This window comes from Syngnathus floridae, chromosome 21 (assembly GCF_059516105.1).
Source record: "Syngnathus floridae isolate MCC-2025c chromosome 21, RoL_Sflo_1.0, whole genome shotgun sequence".
Classification (NCBI taxonomy): domain Eukaryota; kingdom Metazoa; phylum Chordata; class Actinopteri; order Syngnathiformes; family Syngnathidae; genus Syngnathus; species Syngnathus floridae.
The window spans coordinates 9,755,473-9,772,356 of record NC_142433.1 but is presented as its reverse complement, the minus strand read 5'-3'; the positions used below and the strand labels follow the sequence as shown (position 1 = coordinate 9,772,356).

General features: G+C 42.6%; 1 non-coding gene across 1 annotated transcript; it reads left to right on the top strand.

The window, feature by feature from the left end:
- The first annotated feature begins 16,458 nt into the window (after positions 1-16,458).
- Positions 16,459-16,540, top strand: trnas-gcu (transfer RNA serine (anticodon GCU)). The gene has a single exon. It is a non-coding gene; the product is annotated as a tRNA-Ser (tRNA).
- The last annotated feature ends 344 nt before the right edge of the window (positions 16,541-16,884 follow it).

Sequence of the window (16,884 nt, the reverse complement as noted above, 5' to 3'; positions counted from 1 at the left end):
CAAAATAAGTTGGAGTGAGCAAATCTCTAACCTTTTGGTGCCGAAACCCGGGATCCCTCATACCCGCTATCTGGCTGACGAAGGAGGACGTGCTGCATTGTCGACAAGCCAGCGTCCATTAGGAGGACCTGGAGGAGAAAGTCCTGGGAAGAGAATTCTTTGCTGGGCCAGCATCTTAGGTCTGCCTTCATCTGACAGAGGTGGATTGACGGGACCCGGCAGTGCAACAAACCAGGGGACAAGTAAGTTAAAGGCCTGAAGTTGTGTGATTGTGTTGTTGTTTGTGAAACGCGTAAAAAACCACAGGTGCAGGAGAGATACGGCTTTGGTTTATCCGAGCTATGAGATACGGCTTTGATTTGTCCGAGCTATGAGATACGGCTTTGGTTTGTCCGAGCTATGAGATACGGCTTTGGTTTGTCCGAGCTATGAGATACGGCTTTGGTTTATCCGAGCTATGAGATACGGCTTTGGTTTGTCCGAGCTATGAGTTACGGCTTTGGTTTGTCCGAGCCATGAGATACGGCTTTGGTTTGTCCGAGCCATGAGATAAGGCTTTGGTTTATCCGAGCTATGAGATACGGCTTTGGTTTATCCGAGCTATGAGATATGGCTTTGGTTTGTCCGAGCTATGAGATACGGCTTTGGTTTGTCCGAGCCATGAGGCCTAAAAAAGCGCTGGAGTTAGTGTGATTGAGTGTGTGATTGGTAGGATAAATTGACTAAAAAGCAGTTCTAGCGTTGATCCACGGCAATAATACAGGCTAGTAATTTGTTGAAAGGTCAATTTAAACCTGCATTGAGGATCCTCAAAGACATAAAAGAAATAAATAAGTAATAATAATAATAATATTTTTGAGAAAAAAAAAATTGTAAAACCTTAAACTACTAGAATTAAGATGGGAAATAAAAACGGTAAATCTCTACCTCTTGACGGCGATGAGAAGTACATGGCGAGTAGATTTCTTAATTGTATGCAATATATGCCGAAGTGGAAGTAAAAGTATGGAGTAGAAGGGAAGTTGAAAGTTGAAGTGTGGAAGATAGTAGTTGATGTTTTAGAAGAGAGTGTGGATAGAAAGAAAAATGGGCTGAAAAAGAAAAGAAAAGAGAGAGAATTGGATTGTGCTAAAATGTGGTTGAAAGCTTCACAAGAAAGAAGAGAACAAATCCAAAAGACAAAAGATAGAAAGTTGAAAAGTGATGAAGGCGCCGTTCAATTGAGAATTGAAAAAGAATTCTGGGTACATAGTGGCATCCCATTCAATGATGCAGATGAGAGTGCTTATCAGCAACATCTTAAAATTCCGCTCCTCACTGGTTTCCCCCCTGACTTGGGCAGTTGGGTGAGAAAACACTTGGTGGAAGCGGACACGGCTTGGTTTACAAAAAACATGCAGTGGCCCAGAGACGCTGACAAAGGGATTGAGAAAGGCAGAAGTTTTGATGTATTTCATCTAGATGATGATAATGATCTAAATGAAGATACAACAATCTTCTACCAAAGTTCCCAAAGGGGCAGAGGAAGAGTTAGATACCAACAACGTCGCAAGCCACCATTCAAATCAAAACCCCCATCAGATTCAGACAACTGTTGGAACTGTGGAAGACGAGGACACTTTGCACGAGAGTGTCGTTCTGCAAAGCAATATCAATCAAAGGGTGCAGGAAGGGGCAGAGGAAAAGCCAAATTTTTAGCATGACAAGCTTCCTCCTCTTTGACCGCTTATGCTCATACAGAGAAAGAAAGAATAGATGCCCATATGACAGAAAAACATGTCATTGTCAGATTATTAGAATTTTTTTAGATTATTAGATGTCTTGTCCATCCAAGAAGTATGACAATGCTGTTTGTATGCCCAAATTACAAATGACTAGAGCTCAATTTGTGTTACACTAAAGTTAAAATATGCAAATCAAGTGGTAAAGAAATGCAACTTGCTTCTAGAAGATAAATAAATAAAATTAGAATGTGCTGTCCTCATGTGCATGGGAGGGACCAGCTCATGATCGACCACAGGAAATGGCCAGCCTGTGACGAATCATTGTTGCTGAGACCTACCTTCCGCACGCGAGAGCTGTGCATATGTGTGCGTATGTGTTAAAGTTAAAGTTAAAGTCCCAAATTGATGAAGATTGGCTAAACTTTTAGTATAAAGAAATTTGCTACACTGTTGTCTATTCAATTTACACCGCAGAACAGAAACAATTTTGACAGATAAAAATGAGAGGAAAAGAGAGAAATCTGTTTGCGAGCAGAAACTAATCCACACTAGTGCATGTTAAGTGTCGAGCCCACATGAGAAATTCGAAGAAACAAGAAACGACAGAACATGCTTTCAGGAATTGGAAGAAGCTAAATTGTGAATTTAAGATTTTGCAATGCTACATTTAATAGGAATATTTGATTGGTTGTGTTATAAGATTATACAAAATTCTAAATGCAAGCTAAATCTGAGAGATTGAGTTCTTCAAATTTAAAAACAAAGAAAAAAATTCAGATTAACTTGCCAGTTGTTTGTTTTAGTTAAGTTTTTTTTGGACTGGTGGATTGTTCTACCAGGAAACCTGAGTTGAAAATGATATATGAATGTTGTGTGGTGAGCTTGGATGAATTGGGACCAATGTGATAGTATGACTCCTTTTTGGAGACTGTGTGAGATGCATATGATGAGCATTGATGAATGATTGCCTGAATGAAAGGTTGAATGGTTGAAGTCGTTGGCGACTACTATGGAAAATTAGTAGAACAACTTTGATGAAAGAGTGATTTTGAGCAGGTTGAATGTTAGAAAGAAACACGTAGCTTTTGGATTGATAATTAATTAGAAAAAAAACTAGAGAACCAGTAACACATGTAGAAGATGTGTGAACTGAGAAATTGAGAAGCGTTTTGGAAAGAAAGTCAAATTAAATGATGATGGAATCGTATGTAGTACAGAACGCGTTCTCCCAAAAAGTTTGTCAAGGTGTGAGGCATGGGCGTTGCCAAGCCTCAAAAGGAGGGAGCGAGTAGGACAGATAGTGGAAGATAGTAAGAATACAACACTTTATGACAATGAATTTTCGAATACATTTCGTGTTATACTGTGGTAATTTTTTTTTTGTTCTCGTGTAGATAGGTTAGCAACACGAGAGATTTAGAGGTTCAAAAGAAAGACAGTTAAAAGAAAACATTTTTGATTTGGACAATTGCAGGCTAACAGGAACAGGAGAACGATAAGAACTACGAGGTGGGATCCAATTTCATTGGGGAGATTGAGAATTCACAGCACCATACTCTAAGTCACATTTTTGAGCAAGCATGACAATAACATGTGAGAGGTCAAGACATACAAATCAGGGCTTGATGTGGAAAGCAGACCTCGATGAGTTGATTTTCAATAATGATACTGAAGACAACATACTGTCCGATTAAATTGGAACTATAGATAAATTGTAGCTCAAAAAATAAATAAATAAATAAATAAATAAATAAATAAATAAATAAATAAATAAATAAATAAATAAATAGGATGAGTTGCAGGATTTACGATATAAAAACGAGACCGCTGTTATTAGAAGAATTTGAAGTTTGGTAAACAAACGTTACCAGCAAATTGATGGAGGCAGCTACATTTGGAGATAGTCTTACAAGTTTGATGTCCCAGCCTAAAACAAATAGGCTAAAACGGTAGGAAACAAGAGCAAGATCTGATATTTTGGCTCATCAAGCTTAAGACGTAGAGGTCGAGTTATATAAATTTTAGAACAGGACATTTGGCAGTCAGGAGGGAGCTAGGTTGCTCAATGTACCTACTCAATACAATAGTAAGGTTTTTTGTACCACAGTGGAGGTTGGATGGTCAGAAAGTTAGGTACGTTCAATTTTTGACATTCACACAATCATGCATAGGAGTCACACGGCGACAGTTAACAAGTCGATGACTGCAATAGGGGCCACCTACGACTGCACCGACATGAAAAAGTAGAAGTGAGAGAGCAGAGTATGGGATTATATGCTAAAACGTCTGCTATACAGTTACCGATAGGAGATTCTATCAAAAGAAGCTACGTGAGAGATGGATTAGAATCCCTTTGTCTGTGTGTGTGTGTGTGTGTGTGTGTGTGTGTGTGTGTGTGTGTGTGTGTGCGTGTGTGTGTGTGTGTGTGTGTGTGTGTGTGTGTGTGTGTGTGTGCGCACCCTGTGTGGGTGCGAGCGTGTGAGGAGAAAGAAGGCATGTGTGAGACAATCTCTTTTAAACCAGGAGGCAATAAATGGGAACGCCCCTGTCATAAATAGTTTTGGGTTAAAGGGAATCATTAGGAAGTGTTCAAACTCTTCCCGCAAACATTCCTATTTGCCAGTTAAATGGGCACTACAATTGACGACGAGAGTCATGCATAGGAGTCACACGGCGACAGTTAACAAGACAATGACTGCAATACGGGCCACCTACGACTGCACCGACAGGAAAAAGTAGAAGCGAGAGAGCAGAGTATGGGATCAATTGCTAAAACGTCTGCTATACAGTTACCAATAGGAGATTCTATCAAAAGAAGCTACATGAGAGATGGATTAGAATCCATTTGTCTGTGTGTTCTGTGTGTGTGTGTGTGTGTGTGTGTGTGTGTGTGTGTGTGTGTGTGTGTGTGTGTGTGTGTGTGTGTGTGTGTGTGTGTGTGTGTGTGTGTGTGTGTGTGTGTGTGTGTGTGTGTGTGTGTGTGTGTGTGTGTGTGTGTGTGCTCACACCCTGTGTGGGTGTGAGCTTGTGAGGAGAAAGAAGGCATGGGTAAGACAATCTCTTTCAAACCAGGAGGCAATAAATGGGAACGCCCCTGTCATAAATAGTTTTTGGTTAAAGGGAATCATTAGGAGGTGTTGAAACTCTTCCCGCAAACATTCCTATTTACCAGATAAATGGGCACTACAATTGACTACGAGAGTTGCAAGCAACAGATAAAGAGCAGTCCTTGGCAGATTATATGATCAGGACGCTCAAACTGTGTCAAAGACAAATTTACTGCCGCTTGATCTTTCCTCCTCACAGGTCGACAACCCCATCAATCCAGGAGACTGGGTCTACATCGAGGTCATCAAAAGAAGGAACTGGGCCAGCCACGACGGGAGGGACCATTCCAAGTCTTGCTGACTACACATGTTGCATCCAAGGTTGCAGCACCCACAAATGCATTAACGACGACTGCTCTCCAGGAGGAAACTGGATGGGAGCTTTGGACATCACCGCTGTGTGCCAGGATGAGAGAGCCGTTTTCAAGGTGTAAGGACTCTACTACCAACATGGCTGCACCATCGGACGGGACCTACTTCATCCAGAAGTTCAGAGGCACTGCCTCACCTGCATCCTATGAGTGCACGTGCCTGTTCAGTACGGATCATGGTTTTGTGGTCACAAGAGTTGTCCGATGCTGCCTGCCAACTGGACACGAGTGTGTGCGCCAGTGTGTGTGACAGACCTCACCTACAGACTAGAACATCATCAGCTGACGAAAACGCGAGCACATATACAACTTCTTGGACGTGACAGATGTGATAATGATAATGAGATGTGGATTGCGTAGATGCTGTTCTGTTGAGCATGTATTACGGAAACTTGTTGATTTGACCATCAAATATGCTTCGCAAGTAATGGATACACTGATGTACTGTTTCTTTGTTTTTCTTTTTCTTTTTTACTGATAGCATTCTGGTCGCCTAGGCAAAGGGACCGTGTAAGAATTTTCCTGCTAATAACATCTGGCCAGCAGGTTTTTCGCTTACACAATAAGTTTGATCTGGGGTATTAAGGTAATGCCTCATCTTCACTGGAAAGTGTTGCTATCATTGTTGTTTTTTATTTTTCCTATTCTTCTTTCTTCTTTATGCATATATATGTGCTTTTTTTCTTACTTGTCTTTGTTATTTGGGGTAGCATAATCATATGATAAAACAGGAGGGAGATGTTAGGGTTTTCCAGGTTATCTTTATCATAGGATTATGTTGGAATGCAACAGGTAATAAATACCTTACCTTGTCCTCCCTATCACAAGGTCGTAAAACATCCCCTGACATGTTTAGACTAGAGGACAAGGGCTTTAGCCAGTTTACCCAAACCCCCACTCTGTTTCTCTTAATAAATATCCCCTCGCAGGAACGAGGGTTCAGACTTCATTCTGGAGCGAGTGAACTCTCTACCTGCAGGTGTCCAAAAAGGACTTACTTGTCTCCCGTGTGTTTCTTGCAAAATAAGTTGGAGTGAGCAAATCTCTAACAATAGTGGGTTCCTTAAATAAGTGTTGATAACGAGTAGAACCAATTATCAACATCTCAGTTTTATCTGGGTTAAGACGAAGGAAGTTGAGAGACATCCATTGCTTGATCTCCGCAAGTCACGCCTCAAGATTACAACAGTCCCGTGGATCTGTCATCGATAACGCCATATATAATTGGGTGTCATCCGCATAGCATTGAAAACTAATATTATATTTACGTATTATGTCCCGAAGCGGAATCATATAGATTTAAATAAAATCGGTCCGAGTACCGATCCTTGTGGGACACCACACGTAACATTGTAGAGCTCAGAGGACGTATTGCCAAGGACCACTCGGTGCGTCCTGTCTGATAGATAGGATTAGAACCAGCCTAGTGCTGACCCTGAAATACCAACACAACTTTTAAGACGCCCTAATAAAATATCGAAGTCTACAGTAGTAACAATACAGAGCTATAAGGAGATCATTCGTCACTTTAGGAAGTGCTGTCTCTGTGGAATGATTAGCTCTAAAACCAGACTGAAAAGAGTCATATCGATTATTAGCGACCATGTAATCAATAAGCTGCTGCACTACTACTTTTTCAAGAAGTTTTGCTATGAATGGGAGGTTTAAAACTGGCCTATAATTACTGAGACAGTCCGGGTCAAGATTTGCTCGCTTAAGTAACGGTTTAATAATCGCGGATTTATAGGCTGTTGGCACTGTCCCAGAGGAGACGGACAGATTGATTATATTTAAGACGGACGGTCCTAAAATTGGAAATAATTCTTTAAGTAGTTTGGCTGGAAGCGAGTCGAGTAAACATGTTGTTTGTTTAGCCGCACTAACCAATTGTGTAAGCCTTTCAAGGGACACGCTTTTTGGGAGGGTTATTGCATGATCACCAGCGCTAGTAACCGGCGGTATTGACTGAGCGATTGGAATGGTAATCTTGATCTCCTCCCTAATGGACTCAATCTTTTGAGCAAAAAATTTCATAAACACGTCAGCTGAGTGGAAGGAGCTATCGGGGGTCGGCTGGCGTAAAGCTAGCTTTGCTACTGTATCAAATAGGTATTTAGGATTGTTTGTATTGAGATTAATGACTTGCGAAAAATAACGAGTTTTTGCCAAGATAAGCGCATCTTTACATTTCAGGAGGCTGTCCTTCCATGCCTGATGGAAAACCTCAAGTTTGGTTAAACGCCATCTGCGCTCATGCTTTCTACATAATTGCTTAAGCGTATGTGTTTGATCTGTGAACCATGGAGTTGGCCATCTACGGCGAGTTTTCAGACGTAGCGGCACCACCGAGTCGATGGCTTTTAATAGTGTCGCATTGAATTCATTTGTAAGATTATCAATAGAGCCGATGTATGCAGGAAATATGGCGGTTGCCGGCGACAGTAACTCAGATAGCGCAGTCGCAGTCCTGGAGTTAAAATTACGGCTGCTATAATTCTGATTGCTCTCTTGTCTTTGACAAGGAACTAAAATTTCAAATTTTATTAAGAAATGATCAGACAAAACAGTAGTGTATGGCAGTACTGCTATATCTGAGGTTGCTAGATAATACCAGATCTAAGGTATTTCCATTCTTATGCGTTGCTGCCTGTACGGCTTGCGTAAAACCAAACGTATCGATTAAAGTCTGAAACGCCGAAGTCAGTGGTTCTGACGGTAAATTCATATGGACGTTGAAATCACCCATGATAATTATATTATCGGCATTTGTCACTAGATCAGCCACCAATTCTGGAAATTCATCCAGGAAGCCAGAGTAAGCCCCGGGTGGACAGTAAATAACAGCAAGATAAAATGACGGTAAAGCGGTGGATCGGACAATGAGAACTTCAAATGTTTTAAATACGTTAATTGAACGAGGCCTAAATCTAAGCTCAGAATTTGAGATGAGGGCGACACCCCCACCCTTTTTTCAAGGACGCGCCACATGCGAGCTCACAAAATTTTGAGGCGAGGCCTCGTTAAGCGGCAGCAGTTCATTAGGTTTTAACCAGGTCTCGCAAAGACCAAAAACGTTTAGATTATGTTCCGTGATAAGGTCATTAACGAGAACTGCTTTCGTATGAAGCGATCTAATATTCATAAAACCGAGTTTAAGTGTAATCGGTCGATCAGGGTGCGTATCTATCGAAGGATTTTTAAACGGGATGCGAGTAAGATTGTGTTCTCTAGGCCTCACATCACCTCTCAAAAGTTTATTTGCGCGGTGGGACGAAACGACCGTGGGAATTTGATGGTGAATATTTGTTACACATGTGAAGTTATCTAAAACAGGCACCGTTTCATCAGCAAGACCGGTCGGGGTGGAGTGATTGGATTTGTCTACTACCCCAGTAGAAAGTGTTTTTATGTGTACTGTAGCACTGTTCAAACTGTCGCGCTCTAGTCTACACGAGGGGCTATGTGCATGCTGAAAGTCTAACCTAGCGCTAGTTAACTTTAACTTAACAGACTCCAAACCCATCCTCACAGGTGGTTTAATCACCTGTGCCCTGGCCTGCTCTAAAGTGACCTGTCATGAGTGGCTCAAACAGTAATCTATATTCCTAGAAAGAGTGAAGGCGCCTTCACGGTTAGGGTGAAGGCCGTCCTTCCTCAGCAGGTCGGGGCGGCCCCAGAAGGAGGACCAGTTACCTATAAAATACAGTCCCTGCATTTTACAGAACCCAGCCATCCATCGATTAAGGGAGACTAATCTACTAAACCTCTCATCAGTGCCTCTCCCAGGCAGGGGGCCAAAGACAAATACTCAATGCCGACTCATCTTTCTGGCGAGATCACAAGTCCTCGCTATGTTTTTCTTTGTGATCTCTGATTGTCTCATCCTAACATCATTGGCGCCGACGTGTATCACTATGTCCGAGTAGCTAGTGTTGGTGGAACTATGCTGTTGACTAGGCCTACTGCGAGTCAGCTCCCTAAGATTAGCTTCTATGTCAGGTGCTCTGCCCCCAGGAATACACATTACCGTGGCTGGATTTTTAAGCGTAATATTTCGGCTAATGGAGTCACCTATGACCAAAGTGCAAGGGCCAGTAGACCGAGATGACTTTGGGCGGCTATGCGTCTTACCTGGCTCATCGCGATTAGCAAGCCGCTTGGGGCTAATGCTAACCGGGCTAGCCGGCTGACTACAGCCCGCGTCTGTGTCCGCCACACCTACTGTTATCACACTATTCTGCTCTAACTGGCGGACACGTCCCTCTAGCAGGGACAACCTCTCTAAGAGAAGGATGCAGTTGGTGCACGAAGCCGTACAAACGTCTTGGTCCGCTGCTATACTTTGTGTCCGAAGATCGACGATCGAGAGCCTGACGGCGACGTGGGCGGAACTACACACAGGCAAAAAGGAAACAGAAAAATAAGTCATGAATAAATGAATGAAAGAGCATAACCATCCGAGCCAACCCCAAATACAGACCTCAGGCTCCCCAACAATAGCGGTAGCAGTTTGCATTATTTTACTGCAATGTTTTTTCTTATTCAGATTTGTTTCAAGACTACAATTAGACTTCACTTTGATGATTAATGCAGTTATTGCAATTTTGTTGTTTTATCACAGTAGATTGCTTTATTTACATTTCAAAAACAAGGAGGCATTCATTTACAAATGTGATTGCACTTTAGTTTACATATTTAAATGTTTGGATACTAAGATGTGACAGACAGTTTTTGCATGATTTGAATGAGGCAAAATAACGTATTTTCTCTCGAATATATTGTTACAATCATTTGTTTTAGATGTAATTACGTTCTGTATAAAAATTAAATTTGGTGTTCAAAAAATCTTTTTTTTTTCAAGCTTGAGTCTTGAAAAAGACGGGGTCGTCTTATAATCGGGGCGGTCTTATATTCGGGCCAATACGGTAGTGCAGCACCATGGACAACTCCACACCGTGTGCGACTCAATGCCCTTGATAAACTGCCCCATGGATAGCTCTCACACGCTTTCGGCTATAGGGAAGTGTTCTTTCTATACAGTGCCGTGGACAGCGCCCACGATTTTTTTTAATGTCAAGGAATATGATAAATTAATAACATTACAAAATATCAAACGACTATTAACTTAAGTTCTGCCCTCCGGCGTTTTGACGGAGTTTCTAGTCGGACCTTTTTTCAGTGACGGACCAGCTAAAACAGCGATGAACTAGTCTCAGTCCGTTTCAGCACAGCGCTGGGTTAAATCTTTGTCTTTAAGTTTTTTCACATCTGCATAATTTTAGTGTGTGGTGTATTTGTTTCCGTTTCATGATACAGTTTATCACATTTCTGACTGTCCCTATTTTCACAAGTGAATCTCGCGGTGAATAATGTTCGTCCTGCCGACGCGACATTCAGTTTGCTCACTAAGGAGCTGTAGAGCTATGTTATAGAATTCACGTTGATGCATATTCATGTGTGTATGAATCTTGCTTTGGGTGTGAGAGGTCCGGGGTTCAACTCCCAGATGAACCCTTCGTTAAAATATTGCTGTTGATCAACTAGCCCCATTTCATCTGAGTTGAGTGTCACATGGGCTGTCAATTGAAACGAAGGTTGAGTGAATTTACCTTGGGTCTCTTAAATATGTTGTTTTTATTCTCATCACTTGCCGTCATGTTTCATCCATTCCGCCACTCACCCTACAAGACTGTATCGACTGTAAACTTGTGTGGAAAACTGTCATTGTCCAAAGGAAGGCTGTTTAGTAACAGTGACCAGCAGACAAATTCATCAAGGTAATTTGATTATTCCATGACCCGGATTCGAATCGATTACAACCATTAACCACTACACGATCATGGCCTGTATGCAGGAGCGTTAAATACGGTGCACATATTGGCCATGATCGTATAGTGGTTAGTACTCTGCGTTGTGGCCGCAGCAACCCCGGTTCGAATTCGGGTCATGGCATACTCAAATTACTGGGTGGAATTTGTCCCTGCTCCCTATTGCTGAACAGCCATCTTTTGGACAATGACGATTTTCCACACGTTTGCGGTCGATAGCCTTAACTTGTAGGGCGAGTGGCGCAATGGATAAAACATCATGGCATAGTCATAGTAGACTTGACTTGGACTTTACTTGACCTATTTAAGGACTTGACTTGACTTGACTTGACTTGCCTAAGGAAAAAAAAAAGACTTAGGACTTACTTGAGACTTGAAGGTTAAGACTTGAGACTTACTTGAGACTTGCACATGTGTGACTTGGTCCCATCTCTGCTCTAATTGTGCCTTATCCATTTTCAGAATCATTTCTTTATCTGTGAAGGAAAGGAGTACTTTCGCTGCCTCGGCTTCGGCGCGGGAAATGGCAGCAGCATTGCCAGAGGACGTTTTTGTAGAACATGATTTGTAAGATTTAGACTTCAGTGACTGTTTCTTTTGTCCATCCATAGTCTGAGTTTGGCGTTTAACTTTGTTACCTTGTGTGATGAAGGCGTTGTTTCACTATCCTGCCCTCCAAATATGTTGAATATCCGAAGACAGTAAGCTCAACCACTTTCACTAATCAAGACTCTGAAGGCCAGTTTGAAGGTTGACTCCAGGTTTAATAGCAAGGGAAAGGCTGAAACTGGGAGAATACAAACCACATTGTATAATCAGTCATACGAACTAAATGAATTAAATAGATATGGAATCTCAATCATGCTTCTCTCCTAACGTCTAACATCACTGAAAACTATTATTTCAGAAGTTAAAAGATCTATTTTGATCCATAATAACTTAAAGATACATACCAACAATGCCTTTTAAAACACAAAATGTAGGTAGTTGTTTTGCCGAACTGCAGGAGAGAAGAGAATAAGCAGCGTTCTCTTTCAAGACTGTGCTGAAACATCCCCTTACTTCCTGATTCTAGTCACGTGACCTACTCTATCTTAACACTGATCACAGACTACAAAGACATGTGTTAGCGTGGTGCTCACTCTAACTTATTTTTGCAAGAACCACACGGCAGACAGTATGCCCTTATTAAGCATTTGCAAATGGAGAGTCATTCGTCGCTGCGCGTACAGCGATGATCGAATGAGGTCTGACTCAGGCCTCTTGCAAGAGCATTTTTTATTGAGAGAAACAGGGTGGGGGTAAGTGTGGGGGAGAGAGTGGACAGGATGGGGTTGAAGCCCCTGGCCTGCTGGTGAAAGCATAGCAGGGGTTCTTTTACGATGTTGTGTAAACAAAACAACTTTGATTGCTTCCTCTGCAGCTGATCAATCACTTCAAAAGATCTTAGCACTTTGTTCTACTACTTTTGTTAAGACAGGACAAGCTAGGTTAATTATTACAAGTTACATTCCAACATAAGCATAGGATCAAACTAATCTATCAACCCTAACAACATGAGAGACACGACAAGGCGAAATAATCAGTTATCCTTAATCCGAATCCGAAGGCGATTAAAGTGAACTTGATTGATCTGCATCGAGGGAGTACACGAGTCTTTGTGTGTGATATCTAGTTATCATATTAAGTCAAAAACAATTTCTTGGGAGCTAATTTTTGGTCATCCTTTTTCACAATCTTACATTTTAATGAAATTTTTCTCATGCATATCGTTGGACACCTCTAGCTGATGAACCAATTACAATTCGCATACAGGCATTAAGGACCCCCCCCTCCCCAAATGTAAACAAGATGGAACTGCATGCTTTCTGCATTGCATCGGAAGACAGTAAATACAATTCTAATAAAACTTTCAAGACTATGATCCAACTTGTGGAGTGTTTTTATTAACTTTTACTGAGATACTGCACCAAGTTCCTGGGGGTGCACATCAGTGAGGACCTCTCCTGGTCCGCAAACACCTCGTCACTGGCAAAGAAAGCTCAGCGCCGCCTGTACTTCCTGCGGAAATTCAGGCATGCATGTGCTCCTCAGGCAGTCCTGTCTACATTCTACCGTGGCACCATTGAGAGCGTCCTCACCAATTGCATCGCTGTCTGGGGTGGTAACTGCACTGAACAGAACTTGAAGGCCCTGCAGCGCATAGTGAATACGGCTAGTAAGATTATTGGTGCTTCGCTCCCCTCCCTGAAGGACGTTTACACCTCCCATCTCGCCCGCAAGGCAACCTCGATTGCCAGAGATGTGAGTCACCCGGCTCACTCTTTGTTTGACCTTCTGCCCTCTGGGAAGAGGTACAGGAGCCTGCGCTCCCGCACCACCAGACTCGCCAACAGCTTCTTTCTCTAGGCTGTTAGGGCCCTGAACTCGCTACCCCCTTCTGCGTAGCGTGCGTGCGGCACTGTTGCGCTATTTTCGGGAATGTCTGCTGTACGCGCACTTGCTCCTTTTTTTTCTGCTCCTCTTATTTATTTATTTATTGTTGTGTTATTTATTCATTATTTATTCAGCACGCTTTTGTTGTACTTGTTTACTTGTTTGTCTGTTGTGAGCCATGTCTTGTCACCGTGGGATAGGGGGGAACGAAATTTCGGTTTCGTTGTGTGTCTTTGGCATGTGGACAAATTGACAATAAAGCTGACTTTGACTTTGACTTTGATAGTTGAACCCTGGCATATTTTCTCTTGTATTTCGTAAACTGTATTCAGCCATACTGACGTTACCCAGCTTGCTTGCAATTAACCTAGATGGCTAACGTTAACGTTATATTAACGTTAGTGCTTGAACGTTACTAGGTGGCGTATGTATTTATGTATTTATTTATTTATTTATTTATTTACAGCGGGAAAGATTTGAGATGGGGTGCTGCATGCATGTGTGCCATTCATGTAAAGAGCCCACTAAAATACATAATTCCATTTTCAGAGACAAGTTGGGTTAAATTTATCAATTGTACATTGCAGTGGGCTAATTTAGATGTCCCAGAGAGTGCAATAGTTGCGGTTGTCATCGTTTTGGCGAATGATTTGACCCACATGCAGGAAACCAACTCAGAAGTTCAGAATGAGTGATGAGTGTTTATTGGAGGAGATGCGGTGGAGGCAGAGCGGGAGGATCTGCGCTCGGAGCAAGGAGCAGCAACGGCGGAGCGTGTGGAGTTCAGCCAGACGGGGCTGATCTTGGCAGTGAGCCGTGGAGGGAATCTGCGAACAAAATACACAAGGCTTGGTCAGAGGATACGACGTGGCTATGGCGGAGATCTTACTGCAGACCTGAGGATCAGGAGAACGTGGCGTCGATGAGCAAGAGGGTATCGAGGAGCCAAAGGCACAACCGTGGAGGTGATCACAACAGGTAGGACACGACGAGCAGTCCATTGTTGTCAATAGATCCGAGGCAATACTTACTTCCTAGTTCCTGAGTTGGAGGAATGCCATTGGGAGACATCAAGTCACGTGACGTTGTTACGAGTTTTGATTGGTTCTGCAGCAAAGACCCCTTTGCAGCAGTGCCTGTTGCGTTTCGCAATCAAACGTTGATTTTCATAAAACGATGACCAAAAAACAGCTCCCAACAATCAAAAATTAGGTCATATTAAAATATCACATCCTCCCTACAACCAGATCAATCATTTCACTAACGAAAGCCTCAAGCGAGCTTTGGCCTGCCACCGACTGTTGGTCAGGAAGCTGGTGATCCACTGACAGGTGGAGGCAGGCACCGCAAGCTGGATGAGCTTCTGTTGGAGGATGTCAGGAGCGATGGTGTTGAACGCCGAGCTGAAGTCCACAAACAGGATGCTGGCGTACGTTCCTGGGGTGTCCAGGTGGTGCAGGATGTCGTGCAGTCTCATGTTGACCGCATCATCCACCGACCTGTTTGCCCGGTAGGCAAACTGGAGGGGGTCAAGCAAGGGGCCCGTGACATCCTTCAGGTGGTTCAACACTAACCTTTCCAAAGATTTCATGACCACAGATGTCAGAGCGACAGGTCTGTAGTCATTCAAATCTGTGATGGCGGGCTTCTTGGCCACCGGAAGGATGGTGGAGCTCTTGAAGCACGAGGACACCTCACACAGCTCCAGGGAACGGTTGAAGATCCGTGCAAAGGTGGGTGCTAGCTGTTCAGCACAGACTTTCAAGCAGGAATGTGACACGCCGTCTGGGCCCGGTGCCTTCCTGATCTTTTGTCTCCGGAACATCTGGCACACTTCTTTCGCGCGGATCTGGAGTGCGGGCGCGGCCTCTGCAAGAGAGTAGGTGACAACGGTGATGGAGGTGTGGACAGAGCGGTTGTGGGGGGAGGTGAGTATGTTGATTGTGCTGCAGGAGGTCCTGTTGTATATTCTTGTTAAAATCACACTTACATGTGAACTGGAAATGACAATAATAACACATAGTGAAAGCCAAATTGAACAAATTGACTATTTCAGAAGTGTGCTTCAAACTCGTAGCCCTTTGCCATAATCAGTACCCAGGAAGTAGCTCTCGGTTTAAGAAAGGTTGGTGACCCCTGCGCTAGGCCAACGAGCCACGTAGTAAATTAGCTGACTCCGTTACATTCCGATTGGTAGTGAATATGACATGGACCTGAGGACTGCATTTTAGTGATTAATGAATTCAGATTGATATCATAGCCGGTTTGGGCGTGTCCTTTCAGGGTCATAATTTTGTGTCTACCGCTGCCTCGTGGAAGACAGGCCTAAAAAAAGATGGGAACACTTGAGGGAGTTTCACCAAGATGAATTTGGAAGAACTTTATGAAATACAGTTGATGTTAAAACATGGGTGGACGTGTCTGGAAGCCTGTGTTCAACAGAAGGCAACAGTGAACAACGGAAAAATTCAGCAAGGTAATTTACTTACGCCATGACCCAGATTCGTTCCGGTGATGCTACGGCCACAACGCTATACGATCATGACCAATATGCAATCGCATACAATAAGTTTAAGGTCTTTTCTTTAGGATCTTCAGCCAAGACACCCAGGCAGACCATGAAAGAATGTTGATGTTAAAATGTTGGTGGAACTATCCAACTGTGCAGATCCGAAGATTTGGGGTGAGACAACATTGAAAAAACGTTTTTCTTTGTTTAGAGTGTCACTTATTTTGTGGCTTACCCTTTCTTCATTACACATCTAAAGTATCGTATCATTTTACCTTGCGGCTTATACTACACCGTACATACCATATCATGTCGCCTATTCAACTCATGCATGAGATGCGATGGCTGAGATATTTAGGCGATAGGTTGCTACTCCATTGTGCTCTCCACTCATCATTTCATATCACATCCTCGTCGGATTTTCACAAGCTTCACATCCAAAGTATCTTGGCACAACGTACGTAACATAACTTGGCAACACAAGATGAGGTGGCCGAGAGGTTAAGGCGATGGATTGCTAATCCATTGTGCTCTGCACGCATGGGTTCAAATCCCATTCTCATCGAAGGTTTGCTTTAAATTGTTGTGGAGTGGTACATCTGTTTTCCAACATCCCGGTTCTCGAACAAATCGTTATTTGAACGCGTTAATGATTTTGAGTGACACGGATGGTTTGTTAAAATTGATGTTTATATTACATTTATTTGATATATCTAGTCTGACGTCCGTGGCACACGAAATCTTTTCGGCGTCAATTTTTTTTTTGTTTTTTTTTTTCTCAAGTGACACGGAAGACGAAGATTCTGGTAGATTCATTGATTTGGAGTGACATGGATGGTTCGATAAAATTGTTGTTTATATTATTGTCATTTCATTCATAGTTTATATATTGTTATATGGTCCTGTAGA